Here is a 25,865-nt window from a genome sequence, read left to right as displayed (position 1 = left end):
TTATGCCTTATCCGATTAAAAAGCAGTCGCCTATTAATCTCCATCCTTTCATCTCACTGTGTACCATTTGCTCTTTCCTGTCCCGTTCTGGCAAACCCAAAGATGGAGAGAAATAATATCAAGCTACTTGGCTGATTTATGCAAGTGATAGTTTGTGTTTGTAGCCTGCCTTTCATCTGAAGACCTCAAAGGGTTTTAGGAACATTATTACGTTGACAGGGCCCAACTCCAACATAAAGGGCACAGAACGGCCATAGTCATGCAAATCTATGTTTCTAGAGTGATTAGTACCCTGGTAACCAAGAGAGATAAACTAGTTTCTCATTTTTGATGTGAAATTTGATGTCCAGGCAAGAATTTCAGTTTCCAGTTCAGCTCCCCACAGCCCCCCACGGGATAAACCACTCAGTATTCAATTTACCTCCTGGGATGTCCCCCCGGGGAGTCTACTCCCCAAGATGAAGGGCTTTACATGACAGGGAGGTGTATATATTTCTTCAATTGGCCTAATCTAATAAAGCTGGACGTGATTTATATGTGCAAAATGTTGCCATGCTAAATAATTCAGAATGAAACTGCCTTTTCTAGTTGTGCTACAAATAGGTGTCAATCTGCATTTGATGGTGCCTGTATCCCACAGGGACTTTGGACCTACTGAAAAGAAATACATTCCTTGTGCTGGTTCTGAGGAAAAACATTGGGGACAGTGCCCCTAACTAAGCCTATGCGTCCAAATCAAATGAAAGCTTTCAAAGCGGACTCTTCTTGCTGGTTCTGTTTTTGTGAGTAGGAGGAGCAGCTTCCATTGAAGACTGTGGCACCTGTCAGGGTTTCCCTGTAAATCTGATACAGAGACTTCTTACTGTAGGAGATGTATATGTACGTGGTCAAGACCCTGTTGGAACAATCAGTTTCTCTTCCTAGCAGTCCCCGCTTTTTGCTGACTTTATTCCTCTTTACAGTTCTCCCTTTTTTAAAAAAATTTTTAACTGAAGTATAGTCGATTTACAATGTTGTGTTAGTTTCTGGTATACAGCCTAGTGATTCTGTTATATGTGTGTGTGTGTGTGTGTATTCCTTTTCATATTCTTTTTATTATAGGTTATTACAGGATATTAAATATAGTTCCCTGTGCTATACAGTAGGACCTTGTTCTTTGTTTTACAAGAGTAGTTTGTATCTGCAAATCTCAAACTCCCAATTTATCCCTCCCCTCTTCCCCCACTGGTGACCATACGTTTGTTTTCTATGTCTGTGAGTCTGTCTCTGTTTTGTAAATAAGTCCATTTATGTCATTTTAGATTTCACATATAAGTGATATCATATGGTATTTTTCTTTCTCTTTCTGGCTTACTTCACTTAGAATGATGATCTCCAGATCTATCCATGTTGCTGCAAATGGCATTATTTCGTTCTTTTTTATGGCTGAATAATATTCCATCACACACACACACACACACACACACACACACACACACACACACACACACACACACATATATGTATGTGTGTGTATATATATATATATATACACCACATCTTCTTTTTCCAGTTATCTGTTGATAGACATTTAGGTTGTTTCCATATCTTGGCTCTTGTAAATAGTGCTGCTATGAACATTGGGGTGCATGTGTCTTTTTGAATTAGAGTTTCCTCTGGATATACGCCCAAGAGTGGGATTGCTGAATCATATGGTAACTCTTAGAATTCTCCCTTCTTTCTACCTCACAGTTTCTCTCCCCACCTCCGTCTTATTCCCCTAAACTGTGGATTTTTTAAAGAATTTCTTTTCATGAAAACAGTATCTTGAGCCATATTTTTATTGTGGGTTTTCTCAAATAAAGTCATAAAGTTTGCATTCATTATTTGCTTTTAACCGTATAGACAGACACGTGGACCTATATGGTTAGAGCTCCACATTTCCATAGCTTTATGCTTCTGAAGAATTTCAGCGATGGTTTGCTTTTACATGATAAAGCATCACATGCATTATTTCCCAATTGGAGCCTCTTGATTTATGAAAATGAAATAGCAACATTATGAAAATGATCCAGCCAATGTTGGGAGTTTCTTGATAACTTCTGAATGCCAGTTTTTATTATTAACTTAGCCTAATTTTACCAATGGATATGAGAAAACACAGGAAAATGATATCCTGTGCCTTTATTGGTGAACTAGCGAGACCACAGTAGTCAGTTACTTCTTCAGTCTTTAACAGCTGACTGGAATCCCAGCTTTGTGTTACCCTGAAAGCAAAAAGCCAGCAATGGAGTCAGAGATGTCCAGCAAGCCCTCCTCCTTTGGGTCCCTTGGCCACACAGAACCAGGACATGATGTTTCTGGGGCTGGCCCTATTTTAGTTGGGCAGTGCTTAGTTAATATTCCCTTTAAGAAAAGCATATTTGGGGTGCTTATTTTAAACCCAATTCAGAGAAGTGGTCTACTTTTAGGAAAGGAGCTCTTCATGGATTTTAATGAAGGACTGGGAGCAGTCAGAGGTACAGTTCTTCCTGCCTCCATCATGTTCCCTCATTTTGTCTTCTAATATTTTCTTCATAGTATTTCTTACTATCTGAAGTGAGCATTTGTATTTACCTGTTTACTTCCTTATTATTTCTCAGTTTCACTAGAATATAAACTCCATGACAGCAGGGACTTTGGTATATATAACCCGTATCTATATCTTTTGTCTATAATAGAGCTTGGCACCTGATGCGTACACAATAATATTTGTTGAATGAATGAATGAGTGAGTGTTAGTAATATGGTGAGTGTCCAGACATAGCTTCTTCTAAACAGATACATCAACATTGAATAGATTTCTGATTCTGTAATTCTATAAATATTTAACTAGTATGGAAATGACCTGATTACTTTATTTTGATTATTGTTTGGTATAAACATCAATTCACTGGAATTAATTGCAAGCCAATATCCAGTGACTCTCTACGTCGACCTTATCATATCTACACTAGAATGAAAAATCACATGCAAATAAGTGACACAGAATCAGTGCAGGATACTAATGAGAGGTTTTAATTTTGAAACGAAGTTTAGATGTAGGGTCTGAGTAGTTAATTGTATTTAGATTCATTGATAGTTTGTGGAATTCATGCACTGCACCCGTACCAACTAGTCTCTGAATCAAGGATTGGTCTTGCTAAACCCAGTCCTCTTACTCTTGCTCCCGTCTTTGAAGGTCAGTGGTTGAGCATGTGAACTTTGGACTTTTATGAGCCAAGCTCCAAGTCTCCCACCATGCCTCCATTTCCTCCTCCCCAAATGGGATAATAGCTCCATCTCCATTTTGTGTGTGAGTGAGACTTTAAAGAGAGGATTATGTAAAACACCTAGCTCCATGCTTGGCATGTAGTACTCAATAAAAGTTAGCTATAAGCGCTAAGTAATAGAAGTATCATTATTCTCTTTTTCTGTTATTCCCAAGCCAAGTTTGGTTAGCTAGTCTTAACTTCTCAAATCTATTCCTTCTGTCTACATTATCTCCAGTTCAAGGTCTCCCTCCAGATAGCCTTTAGAATTTGTTGGACCCACTTCTGCTCTTTCATTGGAATGGATCATTCAACACATCTGCCTTTATTTATGGCTGTCCATGAACTTCATTTCGTCTCCTAACCCAACACCACCAGCATTATCCATCTTGCCCATTTCTGGAATCCCAGATTTTTAACCCAGCCACCACCATGAGTCAGTCTCTACTTTGGACTTAAAAAATGGTTTCAAAGATAGCTCTGAGTAACTGAAATATTAGAACAGTCATGCTGCTACCTCAAATGTGTGGTCTTGGGCAAAACATACATAAGCTTAGTTGCAGTGTTTTCAGCTGCAAAATTAAGGGAGTCGGAGTAGAATATTCCGTAAGGTCTTTTCCGGCTAAAAAGATTTGATTCTAATTATGTAATATATTCTTTACTTCCATACTTGCTCAGGTTAGATTTTCAAATAATTTCTACTATAGCAAAACATTCAACCTCACTATTGTTTTATCAAATATTAAACTAACTGATCCAGATTGAACATTTGCTATTACGTTCTCATTGCAACATCTCCTATAGCTATCAGTTTCTAATATCAGTTTCTGACATACTCTTAGGCTGATATGTATAGAACTGATTTGACTCCTCTGTCAATTCATACTGGAAATGCAATTTCAGTATATAATGTTAGTACATTTATTATACCTGTTTGTATGACCCATAGCAGTCAAGATGGGGTATCATCCAACTACAGGCTTACTTGATAGTTTCACTAGTCAACATATAAAATGAAAATGCATTGCTTTTATAGCTGGCTTTATGTTTTCAAAGTACATTCATACATATTAACTCCTATGACCCTCACAAACTAATGAGGTAAGTAGAGCAAGCCTCATTGTCCCAATTTATAACAAGAAAAACTAGGGCACAGCAGAAAACTTAAGTGGCTTGCCCTAGGCACCACAGTTGATTAGTGACATCTAGGACAGGAACGCGGGGTCCTAACACTGAATTCAGGGTTCTTTCCATGGTGCCTGTCCCCATTCACAGCCAGCTTGTTTATCTCACTAAGTGCTAATCATCAAGCCCTCTGCTGCTGTAAGGGATCTCTCCTACCCACCAACCACATCGCTTTATTTGTGCAGAATTAGTCAAGGAATTATTATATAAAATGTAAATACGTATATATAGGCACACACACACACATAGATATACACACATATGTATTTATATTCATGTGAAAAGCTGATACAGGTTATTTCCAGTTTTCCGTTTTAGATGCGATGTGTTGCTGGAGATAATAAAAATTCTTGCTGTGCTTGGCTTTATTGCCCTATTACCTCCTCTGGTCTGGATCTTAGTGTGGAAATCATCTCATAATCAGCTAAAAATAATAAGCAAATGCTAGGATTCTTGTGAAGAGTGGGTAGCATGACCGATAAGGGAAGCAGAGAAAAATACTTACCATTTGAACTGTGAAGTTCATTCTGTTTACAACCCTGAATGAACTGTTAGGTGAGATGTTTACTCTCGCCGACTTCCACTCACCTTCAGTTTTATTACTGTAACACCAAGGGCCTTGGTATTCATCTCTTTCATCTTCAAAAGCCTAGATGTTTTAAAATGTTGTCCCATCTTCAATCTTCCATCACTCACCCCTTTCACACTAGTGAATCCTTCTATCATAGTAGTTGTCCTTCCATTGCTTTTGGTTTGCAGATTTTGTAAAATCAGATTTCATTTGTTTCCTGCTCAGTTGACTACCTGTCTAGTCACAGCTTAAACCCTGTAAAAGAAACATAAAAAGAGTAGAAAGTACCATATGTCCCCTTGAAGTATTGAAAGACAAGGTATATTAAAGAAGGAACTAGAGAAAAAATATATGACAACCTACAGAAAACTGGACCGTGTAATACACACTGCAAAGAAATAGTGAAATCAGAGAAGTCACACATTATTTGAACTAGAAACCATGGTGGGTTTAGACTCACTTTTTAACCTTGGAAGAATTGTATGATTTGGATTATGGAAACCAGTGAAAGGAATAGTGCATTATAGGTACAGTCATATGATGTTGGTTTTAGGAAGATAGCACAGAATCACAGAAAGGTGGGGAGGAGGGGCTTTGGACTCTAGACCTGGTTCAGATTCAAGTTTGGTGTCTTCCTAGCTACAATAATAGGAGTTGCCATTTGAATGCCTATTTTGTACCAAGTATTATGTGACACTCATTATTTCATTTAATCCTCCAAATAACTTTGCCAGAGTTAGGATGCCTGACATGTAGTAAGAGCTCAATAAATGTTTGTTAAATTATTTAATACTAGAAGATGGTCCTTATTTTGTTTACAAGGAAGCCAAGGCTCAGAGAACTTATATTACTTGCACAAGATCACACAGCTAACAGTTACTTTTCTGGGTTGGTTATGGGTTAAATGAAATACTCTGGCTAAAGGTTTAGTACAATGCCTGGCACACAGAGAGCACTTAAATAAATATTAGGACAGAAAGTCTCACAGAAGTAAACTGATATGGGATGAAAAAGGAACAATAAGGAGAGCAGTAGCATAACTATTTTTGGATTTCCAGCAGTTTAAGGCAATGTGTTCAGAGTTGATAGAACTTCAAATGACCCATGTAAAGCAAATATTTGATGAGATGTTTGCTTTCATGCTCAGCCATGGCCACTGTTACTTAGTTTTTTTCTGTCTAATGATTTGAATCCTAAGCATGAAAGAGACAACTAAATGACTCTTCCTGGAATAACCTTTATTTTGCACATTTAACAATGGTTTAAGAATATTTTCTATAGGGGTATAAAATGTTGTTTGATACTCCCAACTCATATAATACCTTAATAACTCTTTGAAGTGTTGAAATCAAACCATAAGCTTTTTGAAAACGACCTAAGTATCCATAATTAGTCTGTTCAGGCTTCCATAACAAAATATCACAGACTGGGTGGTTTGTAAACAAGAGAAGTTTATATTCCACAGTCCTGGAGACTAGTAGTCCAAGATCAAGGTGCCACCAGTGGTGAGAGCCCACTTCCTCAATGAAGCACTTCCACCATGGTGGCTGTCCTTACTGTAACTGACCTGGCGGAAGGGCGAGCTGGCTCTCCAGGATTTCTTTTATAAGGGCACTAATCCCATTCATGAGGGCTCCAGCCTTATGACCTAATCACCTCCCATAGACCCCAGCTCCAATACAGTCACATTGGGCATTAGGATTTCAGCATATGAATCTGGGTGGGGGAGGACATAAATATCAGTCCATGGAATCCGTCAACTGGAGATGACATAATAAATTACAGTGTTTCCATCCAAAAGATATTATGCAGCCGTAAAAAGAATGAGATAATTTATATGTACTGACATAAGATATTTATCATTTATTCTTTTTTTAATCATTTATTCTTAAATGAAAAAGTAGTTGCAGAAAAATTGGAATAGTGCAATTCCAGGTTTGGCAAGGACAAAACTACATATCATGTACATGCTTGTAAGTGCATGGGAAAAAGTTATGGAAAGGTACCTAGTAAACTACGGGGAGAAATTTCTACCAGAGTAGGGAGTCTGGTAGAGTGACAGGAAGCTTATGCCTTTTTACTTTATATACATTATGTATTGTATCCTCTTTTTTTTAAAGCTATTTAAGATGAGCATGATTATTTTTATTTCTTCAATTTAAAACTCAACAGAGATTATACCAAGATAGTGGCCTAAATATACTATATAACTCCCCTTACACCCTAAACTCCATTGAAATGATAGAAAATTGCCTTATTTACAAGGGCTGCAAAACAACATGGGTTGCCATGAGAGGACCGTAGAGTTTGAGAAATTCCTGAAAACTAGAAATCAGTGGCAAGAAGAAAGCTACTGCAGAGGTGGAAGCAGTAATCCCATCAATGACCTGCCAGGTTAAAGGTCGTGCGGAGTCCCAGCATGAGCCTCAGGGCACCTGAAGAACCACTTTGGAAAAAGCTGCACGAACAGGGTGCAACTCCTTGCTCCTTTGCCACATCGATGAACCGCAGGAAACAGATTATTACCCTCGTTGCTTTTGAAACAAAACAAGAAACTGAAGTGAAGCCCTCTAGCATGTGAGTCCACGTCGGAGAGGAAGCCCTGCGTAACACAAGGTCTGCTGAGTTGGGGGTTTGGGGGCGGGGTGTATGCGGGCTTCAACAGCGGGCCTTTCTTTTTATGTAGTACTTGCTACTAGAATAAAATCTTGGAATCTAAAAAACTAAAATAATATAAAAAAGAATAAAACCTTGAAGAGGGGTCCCTGAAGTGGGTGTTCTTACAGGTTTGCCCCCGAGACAGCACCTCAGGTAGCTTACGAATGCCAAGAGGAGCTTTCAGCCCAGAGGAGAAGCCAGGAGTATATTCTTCCTTCCCAGAGGGCGTGATAGCACCAGATATTTGAAGGAAAACATTTTGAAAAAGAGGCCTTGAATTCAGGAAACAGAAGAATGAAATCCTGGGGGAAAAGTCTCAAATAATAGAATTGTGTGTTTAAACTAGAAAAAAAATTAGTATTGTGAAAAATTCAAGAGCATATTCGTGAAAGAATAGGCTGATAGGAAAAAGGAACATTAAAATTTTCAGAAGTGAAAATTAGGATTATTGAGGGGGGAGGGACAAAGTAGCGACAATTTAGGGATTAACAGATGCAGACTACTATATATAAAATAGATAAGCAACAAGGATGTACTGTGTAGTACAGGGAATTTATAGCTGTTAGCTTGTTATAACATAATGGAGTATAATCTGCAGAAATACCAAATCACTGCTGTACACCTGAAACTAATAACATATTTTAAACCAACTGTACTTCAATAAAATGTTATGATTATTGAAATAAAAATCCTCGATAAGAGAAGTAGTAGAATGGATATGATATGATCCAATCAAGGAGCAGAGACATTGATCCCAGTATCTCTACCAGAATGCAGGACAAAAGGACAGTGTGATGGGCTGAAATGTGTTTCCCCCCAAATTCATATGTCAAAAGACCGAACCAGTCACATAGTCAGAATATGACTATGTTTGGAGATATCGCCTTTAAAGAGGAAATTAAAGTTAAATTAGGTCATATGAGTGGGCCTTAGTGAAGTCTGACTGGTGTCCTTATAATAAGAGGAAATTTGAGCACACACAAAGACATACCAGGGATGCCTGCCCACAGAGGAGAGGCCATGGGAGGACACAGCAAGATGGCAGCCATCTGCAAGCCAAGGAGAGCGGCCTTGATCTTCCAGTCTCCAGAATTGTGAGAAAACAAAGTTCTGTAGTTTAAGCCATCCTGTCTGTGGTATTTTATTATGGCAGGCCTGGCAAACTAATCCAGACCAAAACATGGAAAGTATGAGAAGATAGTTAAGAAATACAGAAGATACAGCCAGAAGGTTTAGCATTTATTCACTAAGACTCCCAGATAGGTGGAACAGAGATAACGGAAGAAAGAACAGAAGCAAGACAAATTCTCAGAATTAGAGACAAATAAGAGTCTTGACAGAAGAGTTTCAGGTTTGCTAAGCAAGATTCATTTAAAAAACAGCCGTAAGTACACACATTGTGAAGTTTAACAAGTAAATCAGAAAAAAAGTGATGTGAGATTCTCTTTGAATACAGTAATGTATTTGCAACCAAAATGCACAGTGAGTTTGTTGTAGCCCAGCCAGCCTTTTTGACATCTTTTCTGTCTCCCATTGATAGAATCAAAGTTTAGAAGCTGCTTTCTACAGATCTCTTATTTCTTTTAAGTAAGGAAATTGAGCCTTAGAGAGATTAACTGGCTGGGTGTTTTTAAAGACATAGTTTCAAATTTTTGGACACTCTCTCAGAGACCCCCCTCCCCCAGATGGATCTCTGTTCCCTCCCTGTGAATCTGAGTGGGCCTGTGACTGCTTGGACTGAGACAGTTTGGCACGAGGGCAGCCAACTCTTCTAGGTTTCCCAGGACTCTCTGGGTTTTAGCACTGGAAAGCCCCCAAGAAACTCTTCAGAACTAGACAAAGCAGGATAGTTAGTGACCAGAGAAGCGAGTTAGGTGCCTTCTAAGGTTAAATCTTAAAATTCCGGGAAGCTATTACCGCATTCACTAGAAGACTCACTCTTGGAGCTCTGAGGTGTCATGTAAGGAGTTTGACTATCCTGAAGCTGCCATCTTGGAATGGCCAGGAGTAGGTGTTTAGATCAACAGTCCCAGCTGAGCTCAGCCCTCCAGGTATCTCCTCAAGGTGCAAGAAATGTGAGTGAAGCTGTCTAGGACCCTCTAGGCTAGCCCAGGCTCCAACTGAGTGCCACCAAGTAGCCTCTTTTGGTACCACATGGAACAGAAAGATTTATCAGCAAGGCCTGCTCTTATTACTGACCCTCAAAACCATTGAAATAGATTGGTTGTTATTTTAAGGCCCTAAGTTTGAGAGTTGCTTGTTACATAGCTGTAGATAATTAGAACAGTGGCTGAAATTATCAATAGATTCTCAGGTCTACGTCAGTTCTGATCCAGTGTCAGGTCTACCACAACTCAGCATTATGACTTTTTTTTTTTGTCCAGAATTTGTATAGATCCTCTTCTAAACTGAGACATAGCTTTCTAGGTATTACATACACTTATTGGTCTATAGTAAGTAGATGTTAAAGTAAACTGTCTTTTGAAAAAGGAATGCTTTTTTTTAAAAAAAAACATATTTCTGGCTCACAATATATTTTTATATCACTCTGCCTCTAATCAGGGAGGGAAACCTAGTAGTAATTTGAGCAGGGAAATTTTAATATAAATAGTTATTCAGTATAATGGGATTTTAGTAATGAGGGACTGGCTAGTAAGAACTTAAGAGAACTTTAATGAATGTAAGAATAAAAGATATATAATATAATATCAGAAATAATACAATATAGTGTAGCTACTCTCCCTGGTGCTGAGAGAAAACACCCAAGGAAGAGTTCTCTGGTCCCTCACACTCAGAGCTGAAACCCAGATCTTTTGGAGACAACATGGCCTTGGCTCACTGGATGGCAAAGAAGTCTTTGTGGAGCCCTGCTAGCAGAACTTGCAGGAAATCTGCACCCTAAGGTGTTGGAGAAAGCTGTGCACAGGAAAGTATCTCATAAGAGGCATTTAGCTATGATATGAGTACCGGGCTGCCAGGGGAAGTTGCTGGTCACTGTGTACTGCAGGACCAGTGTATGCTGCGGAGCTTGGTGCTGGAGAAGCCATCCATGCTGCACGAACCTGCCAAGTGATGATACTAGAACCAGGATGCAAAACCCTTCCCTTCTGCAGTGTCTCTCCAGTGCCCTCTACTAACAAAATTTAACATTGTGCCAGCTGGCAAGAAAATCTATTTAAAGGCTCAGATCTACTTTTACCAAGTGGGCAAAAAGGGTAAATTCAGAGCTGAGTGGCTAAAAAAAGATAACTGACAGTTATTATGAAATATGCATCAAGATTTCACTTTATCATGTCTGGAACTTCTCATATCAAGTTCTATAAAGGATTATCCAGATGTTTCCAAAAGTGAATATTTTAGATAGGGATGGTCATATGCTGAAATATCAAACTCATTTTCCAATCATAATTTTTATGTGAATACCATTTTGTAGAGTACCAAACCATTAAATGTTGTTTCCAAAATTATTATTAAAAGCCCCGTTAGTGATGGTAAATAGGCATAAGATTTCTTTTTAAGGATGTTGGGGCTATTCTAAAATTAGATGTGATGGTTGAAAAATTCTGTAAATATACTAAAATTCATTGAATTTTACACTTAAAATGGGTGAGTCTTATGGTACATAAATTCTATCTCAATAGAATTTTTTTTTAAATAGACCCTGTATACTCAACTTTTCAAATGGAGAAACAGACAATACATATTTAAAGATCTGAGAAATGCTAGGTAACCTATTTTTCCACTGCTAATTCATTTAATAATTTTAATACTGTTATCAGATATTATACGCATATCCAGTACCCACATTTTTTCCTTTTTATATTTTTTCCTGAGCTACAGTATTTTACGACGCCTATAAATCTTTTCTGATTTTTCTTAAAAATGATATACCAGTCCCAATGATTTTTTTCCATCAGAACATCTTTGAATGTTTTGGGAAATATTTTTAGAATATTTTGTATAATCATCTTTAGATACAGTTTGATTCTATTGGCAACAAAATGATATTTATTATCCTAGGAACTTCTTTCTTACTTCGAATTTATTCTATTGAATTTAAATAAATTTTCTGAGATGGCTGCTAAGGTTGCAGATTATTTTTGCTTTATTTTCTTCTTGAAACAGTCTCATCTTGGAAGTTTTGTTTGTGACCTGGGGTTCTAACTACCTCGGTGCTAGAACTGTAAATCCTGGGCCCTGTTTTCTAATACTGACCTATGCCTCTGCTAAGGAATATAGGGAGTCCATTACTTGGTTCCTCATTTCTAGAATGTAGAGGTTAATGACTTTGTAGAATTAGGTTCATCCCTAAGTGACCATCCAACTTTTTAAGAAATTTTGAAAATAAAATATAAAAAATGGGTCCTTTTCAAGAATGACCCAATAAGTTTATTTTTTGTATCATCAACTCTATCACAGTGTCTGCAATATAAGTGGTATTTAATAAATGATATTTAAGTAAATGCATAAAATAATGTTACAAAATAAACCAGTGAGATTTGATGAGAGCATCTGCATTTTGTATTGAAGCCAGTGCCTGAAATATGGATCAATGACAAACATTCACTTTGGGCTTACAGATAGCTCTAAGTACAGAAGCCTTTTACCTTAGACACATGTGACCCAGTGGGATGTAAAGTTGGACCATAGAGAAAAGCCCCAAAGTTCCTTCTTATTTTTATCCTCTAAACCCTGTTAAGAAACGGGGAAACCTATTTACAATGATACACTCATTAAATGTTTTGTACTTTGACAAGATAAATCTGTTCTACTATCCCAAGATTTTTCTGGATATACTGAATTATTAACAGCTCTAGGTGTCTGAATAAAAAATTCTAATCATCTCAGCCTCTGGTCCATGAGCTATTTGACATCTACTGCCTGCTAGGACTGTCCTGGGTTCCACTGATGTCCTTATGCTGCTGCTGCACGAGGGGCAGTCACCTTGTTCAAGCAGCTCCCCAAGTCTCTACTTACTCCCTCCACTTTGAGTTTTCTGTGCTAGAAATATTTGTACATAATGGATGGTCTTACTGTTGACACAACTGAGTGGTCTTCCTCCCTGTCCCTCCTTTCTCAGCTAGGATTTGTGTCCATCAGTGAACCTCTAAAACCCTAACTCCTCTCTCTACAGATGCCTTTCTCTCAAAATGGATGTTGAAAGCTGTTTCACATTAACAACAGTAAAAGTCTCCTCCCACACGTAGAAGTCTACTCATGTATAGAAGTGCGGGGTAAGTTCATTAATTTCTTCAAACTACCCTTCTCTATTCCTTTTCAACAGCAAGCTTCTAAAAAGAGTGGGCTTCATTCGATCTTTCCATTTGCTCCCCTCTATTTCTGTCCTGAACCCGCTGGTTTTTGCTACCATTTTGCTTATGTTGCTCTTTCTATGATCACTAAGTCTTTCCCCCTAGTAAAAACCAATGGAGGCTTTTTCAGTCTCACACTAACTTGATTACCCTCATGCATTTGGAATTGTTGATAATGCTCTCCTTCTCAGATGTATCCCTGACCTGTTGGTTTTTTGTGTTTTTTTTTTAATCTCTCTGCTCACTCATTCATCATTCAAACAGTTACATTTTCTGCTGCAAATTTCAATGTTGGTGTTCTCCAGGGAGACCATTTTTGACCCTATGTTCTGTTTGTTGACATTAACTTTGGCTTCAATCGACATGTTTTCATTCATAAAGAGCTATCATTCAACAGGTTTTCATTCATAAAGACCTCTCCCTGCTCTGGTTAGTTTATTTAATTTGGCTGTAGTAGGTTCCTGTAGAAATTGTACTTTCTAAGTTGAGAGCTTTTAAGTTCAGAGTTGGCTTATTGCATATTTATTGTTGTCATTTGTCCACTAAATATACTTGTTGACTTGAATATTATTTCAAGACACCTTGAGCTGCTCATTAACCATTATGATCCCCTACATTTTGGGGGAATCTTTTCTACTGTCCCCCATGTAGAAGTTCGATATAAGTTTATTAAATTAACAAAATTTTTTGAACATTTGATTCCAAGAACTCTGCCAGGCATCATGGATGATGGATGATATAATTCATTTATTAGTTTCTGGTCCTTTTCTGACTACCTTTTCTTTATATATATAAATATGACTGTAAATTAACTTATAGGAGTTTCAAGAGTTTTCCATAGGTGTACTAAAGCTAGGTCATTCATTGCCTTGTGATAAATTTAAACTCTTCTTCATAGGGGATAAAGGCTGTCCTCCAGTCCAGTCTGGCTGAGAGCACCCTTTTATACATTATAAAAGGCCGCCCTTTCTCAGGCTGATGCAGTTCAGTGCCAGGGCACCTAGCTTGGTGAGCAAAGCATGAGCTGGATGCCAGCTTCCATTGCTCCCTCACCAGAACACCTCTGTGTGGGTTCATAATGGCCCCATCTAAAGTAAGGCTGCAACCTCAAGCCCGACCTCCATTCCTCCCCCTCAGGGTCCCTGTGACCTAACGGAGCTGGACTAGCACTGCTGTTCTGTTCTTTTTGCCTCTCCATCTGTGCTCATTGTGTCTCCTTTTCCTGGTGTGGTCTTCCCTCCACCTCCGTCCTACTGTGGGACCACAGTCTGACCTCCTTCTGCCCTAGGGCCTATGCTCATTCCTTACATAACACTAGCTCTTCTTCTCCAAAGGAATGCTTCTTGTACTTACTATCCTAAACTAAGTCCTTTCTGGAGTTTGGCAAGTGTCTTATCTCAGCTATGAAATCTGAAGCATCTCTAGAACAGAGATGATGTATTATTCCTCTTTGTATCTTCTGTGAACCTGTATAACACAATAGAAGTTTGTTGAATGAATATCCCAAGCTGAATCACAGGAAATGAGTTAATATTTGTAAAATGCTTAGCACAGTGCCTTTCCCAGAGTAAGTGCTATACAGGTGTTTGTTAAGTAAAATTAAAGGTTGATAGGACATGAGTTTGGATTTGAGAGGACTGTTGTTATTATAATTAATGATAATTGTGTCCATAATTTATTAATAGACTCAGAAATACTTTCCTCTTTTATCACTGGACTTTCAGTAATGTGGAACCGTAGATAGAAACATTGCTTTCTTTTTATATTCTGTTCCTTTTTCTAATTACATATCATTTCTCTCACAGTGATAGTTAAATCTCATTATATTTAATGATTTATCCAATTTCTGCTATAACAGTTTTATCAGTGACTCCTTGTGTTATAATCTCATTATTTCACAAAATTATACCCTATTTGTTAAGAATAGTAGCTGTTACCATGATTTCATCTTCTTCAGTGCTCTTTTTAATCTCAGTGTCATAGCCTTCTTTGTGAAAAGATTAAACATTTTTCCCTTCATTTAGTCTAATTCTGTTCAATGTGGCTTATATATAGCGTCTTTCACTATATTTGCTATTTTATTTAAAGAATTTAATTCTGTGTCTGAACTGTTGGCTTCATTTCTACAACTCAATTTCTTTGAATAAGATAGAAAACATGCACTGAAGAAATCTAAATTACCAAAGTTTTTCTTTCTCCCAGTGTGTAATATACTTGTAATGAAATATTAAATCTTCATTTCTTAATTTCTATTGAGTATATTTCTATATGGGATTTATTTTTTTCCTTCCTTATTGAAATATAGTTTATATAGAAAGTTACAAAGAGTTCAAATAGTCTCCCAAGTGCATATTGAAAATATAAATAGAACATTACAGATTTTTACCATATATGGCCCAGCAAGTGAATTTGACCTAAAACAAACAAACAAACAAAACAGTGAGTAAACAAATGGTAGGAAGCAAGTATAATCTGCTGCTTGTTTGTATACACAGCATTATCCTTTGAGACAATTTTACCCTATTGGGTTAACGCCAAAAATGTTCCAAGGCCAAGGAATAAATTGTGTTTCTGAATAGCTCTTCCTTCTCTAAGACCTAGTAGATTTATTTCTTTCACTTTTATTAGAGAAATTCCCAAATATATATGTGTGTATTACATAAAGAATATTATGATCCAGTGTATATATATATTGCTAGTCTCAAAAATGAGCAGTAATGTCATTTTTAACCTCACTCTGCTACCCATTATAGTAATTTTTAAAATATTTTACATTCACTGTTGTCTGGAGCCATGTTTTGGTGGCAGTCAAGGGCAGTGGTTAAGCATCCACACTCAGGCTGGGCTTCCTACATTAAATCTTGGCTCCCCCAAGATTTGGCTTTGCTACTTGAAAAAGCTTATTTTTTCTCTGTCTCAGTTTCCTCATCTGATGATGACACCTCAGGGGGCAGCTATGAAGATTAAATGAATCAACACATATGAAGAATTAAGAAGAGATTTCTGGAACATGGTAGGTCACAGATATATTTCCTATTATTATTCGCTATCTTAAATTAGAACCCTATTTTAAGTTTGAAAAAGTTGTGTATGCTTATGGCATTCATGGATTTGGGGGGGATAACCATGTAAATTTTAAACAATTTAAAAAATTATAGATAAGATGCCTTAATTATGAATAAATATATTTTTTCTCCTTTGCTCCTAGAAGTGGTTTGACATGACTACTTTTCAGTATTAAACTAGAAGTGTTTTAATTTCATATTTTAAGTTTTTTAAATCTCAGAGGAAAAAATTCTAGTTGGGATAGTGTTTAAGATGTAAAAATTAAAGCACATGTCAGAACAATTTGTTAATTTAACTTTTGTGGGAATTCCTCTAAAATCAAAGGAAACACCACAAGAACCCACAGACACAGAAAACGTTGCAATAGCATTAGAAGAGTGGGGACAGTATAGCTCAGTGGCAGAGTGCATGCTTAGCATGCACGAGGTCTTAGGTTCAACCCTCAATACCTCCATTAAATAGATAAATAAACCTAATTACCGGCCCCTCCAAAGAAAAAACAAAGCACAAGTGAAGGATTAAAAAAATATTGTGAGCTATCTTTAAAAAAAAAAAAGGAAACTATGGTTAAAAGAAATGTCGCCGTACTTTAACTTTTATTTGTAGCAAATCCCAAATATGATCATTACATTTTAAATGTGCTTAAAAACAAAGCAAAACAAAACAAACAAACCAACAAAAAAAAACCAAGGTTCTTCCCTGGATGATTTTAAGAGTCTTGAAAAAGGAAGACACAAGGAAAGAAAAGAAAGGAAAAGAAACAAAAAGGTGATTAAAATGTTTTTGGAAGGAGAGGGTCCATAGAGCAGGCTGGCTTTCAGTGCACGTGGAGCTATAGAGAAACCTGAACATACTGGCCCAGGAGTCAGCCAATCAGAAGGCTGAGAACCATATTTCCATAATGATGATTGGCTGGTGGACTGGTGGCTCAGCTGAGCTGAGGATGGGACGGAAATGCTCTGCTGAGAAATAGCAAAACAACTTTCTGGCTTTCTGTTGTTTATTGCATATTCTCCAAATGATTGTAGTGATTCATCCTTTAGGAAAGCTTGTTTTGAAAACAAAAGAGGCACAGTTGTTCACAACAAAAGTGATACTCAGCAGCCAAGGAACTGAGTATAAATGTACTCTTTTATTTTTCTTTAAAATAAACTTAAGTCTCCTGATTTTTTTCTAACCAAGTGTGTTAAGACTTCCAAGGAGATACCTAAGGGTTTAATTTAAATTACAGTTTTGACCGGGGTTACGATTTCTGATAAGCATCATCTTTGCTTTATGAATCTGTCATTCATTTTCACATAATTGTGAAATATGCACAAATATAATGTAGTTTGTAAAGTGTGGGAAAATTCTTAAGTCCTAGGACCAAAAGTATATGAAATTCTCTGACAATTAAGGGGATTCTGCTAATCTCCAAAAGAAAGCTCTATTAGGAAATCTTTTTATTGCATTCTATATGAAAGCAAGATACATTTACCTGTGTATTTGGTGTTATTCTCACAAACGTTTACACATATCTAAAAATCCACAGTCATTAAGTCATAGTGATTTTTTAAAATGACAAGAGGAAAGGGGAAAATGGGAGGCAAGGTGGAAAGATGGAGCAGAACACAGCTGTACCCTGCTGCCTTTTGGCCCTCTCCTGCTTGTTGGTTTGTGTTTTGTTTTAGTTGTTGTTTTACAATCAAATAGAGCAATGACAACATTTCACGTCCTCGTTTTAAACGTTGGTCTTACATTCATTCTTTCCACAAACCATCTTTCTGGAAATGAGAATAATTCCATAATGCAGATTAAGCAGAAGTATTTTTCAATCTTTCCCAGTGACCATTCCTTGGCTAGCTAACAGACCAGCCACTCAGAAGCAATTTTCTTCAGGCTGAAATTATGTGCTGACCGTAGCAGATCACTTCCCATAATAACCCTTCCCCCACCCAATGCTAAATACAATCTGTCTCCTACTCACTGTAATAACGTGCAAATGACTGTAATTTTGCAGACAAGAAACAGCCCAAAGTGAAACGTGTCTAAACAGAGGTCGATTTGAAAAATCAGGGCTATTACCTAAATCTGTAAAATACATATTGTAATAAAACCAACAACAGCAATCTCCAATAAGTAGTTTTTTAAAAATGTAGCTTGTGTTTTGATCTTCATTATGCACCCGGTCTCCACTGGCATAAAAGAAAAATCCTTTTCCAGAAATGGTTTCATTACATGCGATGAAAATTGCCTTACTTTGCTAACTGATCTGCAGTCCTTGCTTGGGCATCGGTTCAGATATAGTAGCACACACCACACTGTAAGGGCTGGGCCAAGGGGAGGTAAAATTTCAGACACTTAACACTGACCTACATCGCGTTCTCTCCATGTGAGCAGTATACAAATGCTTTCCTTTAGAAGAATGTGCTGCTTTGCAATATTTTACTGGGTTCCCTAGGACTACATGGCATAAAAGGGACATGATTTGCTGCTTTTCCTTTGGGATTATTTTCAGCTTGAGGATTGGGAGGAGGAATGGATAGATACCTGTACATAAAGGGAAAAGCTCCTCCTTCTTTAACAATACATTTCTTCATTATTAAATTTATTGTAGCCATGAATTGGAGCATGGAAAATGTGCTTTATATCATTTCAATTTGTTTAAGCAAAACTATGTTAGAAAGATTTTTGGAGATAGATAGACATTGTTCTCCTTCCTTGGATGTAGGGTCCCTCTGTTCCACTCTAAGGAGCTTAAATGGCATGTGAACTAATAGGGCAAGGAAATGACCTGAAAAGTTAACACAGCTTAGTGTTATAACATTATACAATGTGTGTAAATGTCTATATTCACAAAATGTATATCAGAATGTCTGAGAATCTTCCACAATGAGTCCATGGCAGGGTGAACACCATAGGTGTCTTTCTTCCCTAGCGCCCCCCCCCCCCCCGGCACCCCTCATAGGATCTGAAATATTTCTGTGCTGGGTCCTCTCTCTCCACTTGACATCTGCTTCTTGGCACTTTACTTTGGTCCTTTGATACTTCAGGATATTGCAAAAACGACCAATGTTTGACCAAGAACACTGCTTATCTCTTTTTGGGGACAATTGTCTAGAGATGGATCCTCCACAGAAACTTGAATTGGATTTAGTAAACATGTATGAAAAGGCAGAGAGAGTTTCCTCTGAAAGACCTTTCCTAGGTAGGAAGTTAGGAGATTACTCCTAGGTAAAGGGAAGAATGGTCTAGTGTTTGTGTGGGTGTCTTAATAAATCACCAACTCCATTTTCCCTAAAAACCCAGTCAGGTCACCTCCCCACAGCAATGAGGCAGGTCTGTTGATAAACAACCCCAGACAGATAAAGAGTCTTTCTTCACAATCTTCTTGGGCAGCCAGAAGGTTTCTCGTTATGTCCAAATTAAGTTCCTTTTCCCATAAATTAAGCCCATTTCCAGGTAGGTTTTAATTTTTATAACTTTGCTTTCTGCTTTTCCCCTTGGTCTTGAGTAACTCTCTAGTGTCAAGGTTGGCATAGATTTAGAAAAGCCACAGCCAGGTATAGGCTCCCTTCCAAAAAAAAATTCAAGAAGTTATTTCTGATCCTTAATAATATACCACAAATCAGAGGAAACGACACTGAAGAAAGACCACCGTGTTTTCCTGTTAGTGCCTGAAGCCTCTGGCCGCCTCAGCATTGAGCTCTCTGTCCTTAAAAAGGGGTAAAAGTCTTGTGCCAGGACCTTTTAATGACCTAGTAATTGAAGCAGTATGTACAGGGGCAGAGCTGGTGGTGGTGGTTATTGGAGGTGGGATAGCATTCTCTAACTGCTCCCTTTACACTATCCTTGTGCTCCTCCCACACCTTCACTCCTCCTAGACTCCTTTCCAGACAGTTCCTCCCCTCTACCACATCTCTGAGTAGCCAGGCACTAAAATGTGAAATTACAGAGTATGCATATTATACGAGAGTGTACTAGTATGGTCAAGTATACACATGTAGACATTAGTTCTCGGACTTGTATGCTCCCTGTTATTCTGGTAAGAGATGAAGATAACATTTTCTTCTCTGAAATATGGTAGAACTTCCCAATTTTGTGAGGGGAGTAGCTCTGATTTTCTAAGCCAGTAGTTAATTATCTTCGTTTCATTCATCAATTAGCTGATAGCCCTCTGCTGTCTCTTGATTGGCCCCTTTGTCAAACAAAACAAAACAAACACGCACAAAGCCAGCATAACAATTCTTGCTGATTCAAGTCTCTTGGCAGAACTTGGAGGGCAGGAGGTGGGGGTGGGGTGCAAATGGAGGGTGGAGATGTTGGTATGGAAGGAAAATGCTTTAGTTTATCAAAAATGGTTTGGGTTAAAGATGTGATTGAATTGGTCATACGCCTCTATCTTTGACCGAGTGGGGTTTATTAAAAAGGTTTAAGAATTAGGGTTAGTTGTTGAAGTTAAGGTTAGATTAGATTATTTAAGTATTAAGAAGCCCAAACTTGGTTTTAGTTACACTAAATCTATGCTGCAGACCCTGTGATTTGCTTTTTCCAAGGAAGTGTGTTGGAGGAGCGCTTCTACCTTTTCGAACTTTATCAGGTCTTTCCAAGTCCAGTTGTTTTAAGAGCTAATCATTGATTTTTCCAAGCTGATATAACATATGGGATAGCCAGGGGCTTCTAAAGGCTGAAATGTAGGTGATACTCCAGGGACACAGGAAGTGCCTAAGAATGATCTGGTCCTTTGAGGGACCACTCGTCTAAAAGAAGACAAGTTAAAAATTAATGTGTATCTCCCATTATCAGTGGGACACACACAAATGGTAAAATTTGTACATTCAAAAATATAAAACAAATATCAAAGTTAAAATAGAGGAGAATTTTATTTGTTAATGTGTGGCTTTGATTTGAATGTCAGTCTATTTAGGAAGTTGGAAGGACTAGTATAGACTGCATTCCTCTAGTTTATATACCCCAGTGAAGGATGGAAACTGCTGTATATTACTATTTGCAGCATCAAATCTAGTTCATCTTGGGTAGTGAAACAACTAATTGGCATTTTTTAAAAAATGAACTAAATATACTGAAAGCTCAAACACGAATCAATAGACATTATTTAAAACATGTGACATAAATATTTTTATTGATCCGCAAAGTCATCGCTGAATATTTACATCATAAGCTACCTTCTGCTAGCTCTAATTCACTATGTATGTCCATTTGACTCAGTTAAGACACATTCTTAAATTGCAATTGTCATGTGGAAATTACAAAGCCAGTGGTACTGGGTCTTTAAAACTTGGGATCATGACGCTTTCAAATATATTCAGAGTACCCTTTGACTTAAAATTTTCCATACTACAGCTCCTAAAAGTGATGGAAAATAACGATGAAAAATTAAAACTAAAAGTACTCTAAAGGCTTAATGTATATAAATACATTAGCTTAAGTATATTAGCTGTTACAGGACAATGCTGAACTTGTTATTTCATATTAACCTATCTTGTCCTGTGACCTCAGAGTCTCATTAACTTGGTTGGCATTTGTCCTACAATAAATTCTAAAATATTTTTGTGTTCTTGGTGGATTGCACCGTGCAGGGTTCAGAGGACTTTTACACCCGCCTCTCCCCGATAGTGTTAAAGATTTGGGGTAAGGGGAACTCTCAGAATCGCTTGGTTTAATAATAGTACTGGAACTATTTAACGAGTTAATCTTCCTAGTGTATTTATCTCCCCTAAATAGATTTTTGTTTTAATGAGGCTGGCCCGAGGTGTTAATATTGTTGGTTGGGACCTTATTTTATTTTATTTTATTTTTGGAGCTGCTGAGGACAAGGTGGAAAAGCTTTGTTACTGATTCCAGGGAAGAACCTTTCACGTAGTGGTGGTTAAATGGTTGCCAGCGTTCACACTTCATTGCTTGTGGACCAGAAGACTGGAAACAAAAGGGTTACTTGTTTCCCCACCACCGCCTTCACCCGTAGATCGATTTTTCTTATTTAATCAGCGAGTAAAATGAGAGACACAGGGAAAAAAAAAAAAATTGGAAGAAGGGTAAAGTGGTGGGGGAGGGTTGAAAGCCAGAAGCTGCAATACAGAAAATCAGTCTTGGGAGTTCGCGCTGCCGAATCCTTGCAACGCGGAAGGGAAGCCAGCACAACACTTCGTACGGCCAGCCTCCCTTCTCTCCAAGCTACGCGCTAGTGGCTCATTTGGCTTCCCTCAGCCACCGAGCGATCACATACATTATTTCCCCCAAGATAACACAATCAAACTTGTATTTACCGACATCCTCTCCTCGCAGCCTGTTTGAGATTTGTTTTAATAAATAAGTGTTTTATGTGAATGATGTAGTAATTGAAACGGGCGCACCATTTTTTTTTTCCATCTTACTGCAGGAGGTTCCTCAACCCCAATCTGGTTGGAAAATAAAACGCTTTGTCTCCACAACCACCCCCCACCGCACCCCCACCCGCTCTCAGTGTGTGTTTTATACGTGTGTATATCTCAACCCCCTACAGTAGCCAAGAGAAAGCAGCTAGCCAATGAGAGAGCCCAGTTTCATAAAAGCTGCTCTCTGATTGGCCGGATGAGAAAGGGCAATGGGAACAAAGAAAAGTCCCTTTCAGGTATAGAGGCTGAGAGCTCCTTTTGCTCCACTCCCCCTGTGTGTGTTGTGTTTCAGTCCTGATTTCAGTGTTGCAGAACAAGCTTGTGTGTGTGCACCAGGGGGATTTTTCTTTTCTTTTCTTTTCTTTTTTAATTTTTGCTTTTATAAAAAATACACAGGACGGTCTGTGACATTTGATGGTCCATCTTCTTTAATAATAAATTTGTTGAAGAGATTATAATTTCCAAAATAAAGCGGCTGCAACCAAACACATTCAATGCAGTTAGAAGGAAAAGGTCAACTCGATCCAATACAGACCGTAAGTACGGTTGCGTGGTGTGTCTCTATATAGCACTTAGCGGGGACTTCATGCAGGGGAATGTGCGAGTTTTATGCATTGAAATGAGGAACTAGTTACAGGGTTTGGCTTTTGCATTGAGAACAACAACCCAAGAAGGGTGAATTTTTATTCAGAGGAGGGTGAAGCATTTGTAACTTCTTCACACAAATTAAGCTTGACTGGGCACTCGGGGTAACTTAGAGTAAATTACCTTTTGGGCTCTAACCCAAGGAGAATAAAAGTGACACAGTTACAAATCCTGATATGCAGTGTCCATTCTCTAGCGCACCTCACTCCTCCCTCTCCTATCCTAGCTGGGCAGGACCCTTTTCCAAACCGAGCCAGGAAAATGGGGGCAAGGGCAGAACAAGTTGATTTCTGTCTCTTGTCACATCTAGTGCCCAATAATTTAATATTAAACAAGGGAATAGTCACCCATTACATGTAATGGTTATAATTACCATTTTCCACCTCCTTAAAAAAGCAAGCAGCAAAAACACCATTAAGGAAAAAAAAAAGCCCCACCCAACCCAAACAAACCCACAAATAGTAACAATGGTGTGTTTATTACAGGACCTGGCTTGGGAGCTAGCAAAATGTTTTTCTTTGTTTAAGACATGACGGGGGTGGGGGTCCCTAAAATCCAAGTAGCTTGGCCGTGCCCTCCCCCCTCGCCTAGTCGTCCCCATCCCTGGCCCCTTGGGAAAACCGACAAATTGGAGATAAGTTGAGGAAAGGTTTATAAGGTGTTTCTTTAAAACATCTGCTTTGCTCTTGTGCTCATTACATTTCACTCCTTCCGAACTTCCGAGAGCCTAGATCTGCGAGAAATGTTTCACATTCATAACTTGTAGCTGCTCCCACTGCAAGGGGGGGGGGTGGCGGGGTGGGGGGAGAGTGTGTGCAGGGGGAGGGGAGAGACCTTCAGCTTTTTTTTAAAGACCAGATCAGTATTTTCTTGATACGCTTGTCACCATTTTTGTTCTCACGACAACCAATTGAGCCCTTGATCCTCACGTGATGTGAAAGGCTTGCACTGTAACAAAATCGCTCCTTTTAGATGGTTGGTTGTTGCTAACTCACCCATCCCCCTCTCCCAGCCCCGACATTTCCAGCAAAGCGACTCTCCACTTCCAATCCATCAACAATTCATTACTGCTTTTAGCTTCCAAACGCCAGCTAATTAAAAATACTAAGCCAAGCTCCGGGGCCATCTGACTAAACACAGGAGGGGGTGGCTGAGGGAGGAGGAGGAGAGAAAAATAAGTAAAAGGGAGACGCACCGTTTGCCGCGACTATAAATGGGAAAAACTGTCCTGAAAAAGGTCGCCTTAGAAAAAAATCTTTTTTTTTTTTGACTCTAATTATCGAATTACCACATGACTGATTGGCTTGAGCGACAGCGGATTTTTTTTCCCCCTCAGGGACTATACTAGGAACTCGGTTCCTTTTTCTTGAAACAACATAAAACAGGAAAACATCACATCCTTTAGGTTTCGAAGACTGAACCAATTTTAAACGCCGTTATTTCCCCCACCCTGCCGCTCCCCGCCCCGAGCGAATGCTGTTATAACTGGTTTATCAGTTCACTGAATCATCTGCTTAACCCCCCCCCCCCTTCTTTTTCTCCTCTAGCTCGTTTTCTCATCCCACCCTTTCCTCCTCCTCTTCCCCACTCCATAACTGACCCCCCCCCCCACGTCCCCCTCCTTTCCTCTTAAGTTAGTTCAAGAAATCAAATCTGTCAGGACGGGCGGAAAAATGCCACTTCCCGACTAACAGGCGGAATCCAGCCCAGATTTTCAGTCCTTTCTTCTTATTCTTTCTTCCCTTTCACTAATTTATCCCGATGTTAGCACATTCTGTCTTGTTACTAGCGGACGCCTGTAGGTTTGCTACATGGGATCATTACTTACTGATCACGGTGACTCTGAAGTCTGGAACTGAAGGCGGAATGAGAAGTTGGGAAAACTTTTTTCTCTAAGCTCTCTCTTTTTTAAAAACTATTATTCTCGATGCTTGTTAAGAGGGAAAAAAACCCTTTGGTGCTTCTGTTGTGAATGTGAAACATTATCTTCCAGCTGTACAGTGACACATTTTTTTAAGGAGAAAAGGACTGATCCGTTTGCCAAAAGGGGGGGTGGGGAGGTGGAATAATGTTATCGAGTGATTATTCTGGCTGAGATGTGTTATTTGGTTCCTTCCTTCTTGATCATTTGGTGTTTAAGTAAAATGAGGCACAGGCTTGTTTGCCGAGTGGAGTGGGAAAGGCATTTTGATTTGCTGGCCTAATTAAAAAATGATAAAGGATTAAAGGTAAGCAATGTCTGTGTGTGTGTGTGTATGTATATTTATTTATTTTTTCTTGACAATCAACTGTTAAAAAGGGGCTGATCCCTTTTAAAACCGTTTTAACTGATCTTTGTCAAACACACACTCATTTGCGGTCATTGAGGCCACCTTGGCGCAGATCACTTAAAGTGTATGTCTTAATCAGTTGCCCTTACAGTCAGTAGCACCATATTTAACAGCTTGAGCAAGTCTGTGACCTGGGAATACGGTAGAATTGTTTAGATGTGATTTTTTTTTCTTCAAAAGGCAGATATTTAGCCTTTCATTTAACACTTTTTTTTTTTAAATAGAGAAATGCTCTTAAAGACGTGTGTGTATATTTCAAAAATAAAATTGTATAAACTGTTGGGGAAGAAAGGATAGGAGGGGAATATTTGTATGGAGGGGGGAGATTATTGGATTTTTTTTTCCTGTTCCTTACTGGGAACAAAAAACAGATTGCCCAGACAATTTGTAAAAACAAGTAATAAAATTAGAAATGAAGAAAATTTAGTAACATCATTCTGAAACTAGCCTGAGAA

The 25,865-nt window shown here is 38.4% G+C and overlaps 1 protein-coding gene and 2 long non-coding RNA genes across 6 annotated transcripts in view; 2 read left to right on the top strand and 1 right to left on the bottom strand.

Moving 5' to 3' along the window:
- Window positions 1-17,065, top strand: part of LOC105089737 (uncharacterized) — a 39,596-nt gene extending 22,531 nt beyond the window's left edge. The window contains exons 5-6 of the long non-coding RNA XR_837208.3: window positions 12,818-12,917; window positions 15,916-17,065. This is a non-coding gene — a long non-coding RNA (uncharacterized LOC105089737). The remainder of the gene's footprint in view (window positions 1-12,817; window positions 12,918-15,915) is intronic.
- Window positions 1,822-25,040, bottom strand: LOC135320519 (uncharacterized). Its single transcript, XR_010379688.1, has 3 exons — window positions 24,909-25,040; window positions 5,043-5,280; window positions 1,822-2,246 (listed from the first exon to the last, which is right to left on the bottom strand). It is a non-coding gene; the product is annotated as an uncharacterized LOC135320519 (long non-coding RNA).
- ZNF608 (zinc finger protein 608) overlaps window positions 22,687-25,865 on the top strand; it is a 179,542-nt gene continuing 176,363 nt past the window's right edge. For 3 of the 4 annotated variants that reach the window (XR_010379655.1, XM_064483621.1, XM_064483626.1), the window contains exon 1: window positions 22,687-22,971. The gene's annotated coding sequence lies outside the window, so the exon portion shown is untranslated. The remainder of the gene's footprint in view (window positions 22,972-25,865) is intronic. The other variant, XM_031448923.2, reaches the window with a different exon arrangement.

Source organism: Camelus dromedarius, chromosome 3 (assembly GCF_036321535.1).
Source record: "Camelus dromedarius isolate mCamDro1 chromosome 3, mCamDro1.pat, whole genome shotgun sequence".
NCBI lineage: Eukaryota > Metazoa > Chordata > Mammalia > Artiodactyla > Camelidae > Camelus > Camelus dromedarius.
The sequence above is the reverse complement of the archived record's forward strand: the minus strand, read 5'-3'. Positions and strand labels throughout refer to the sequence as shown.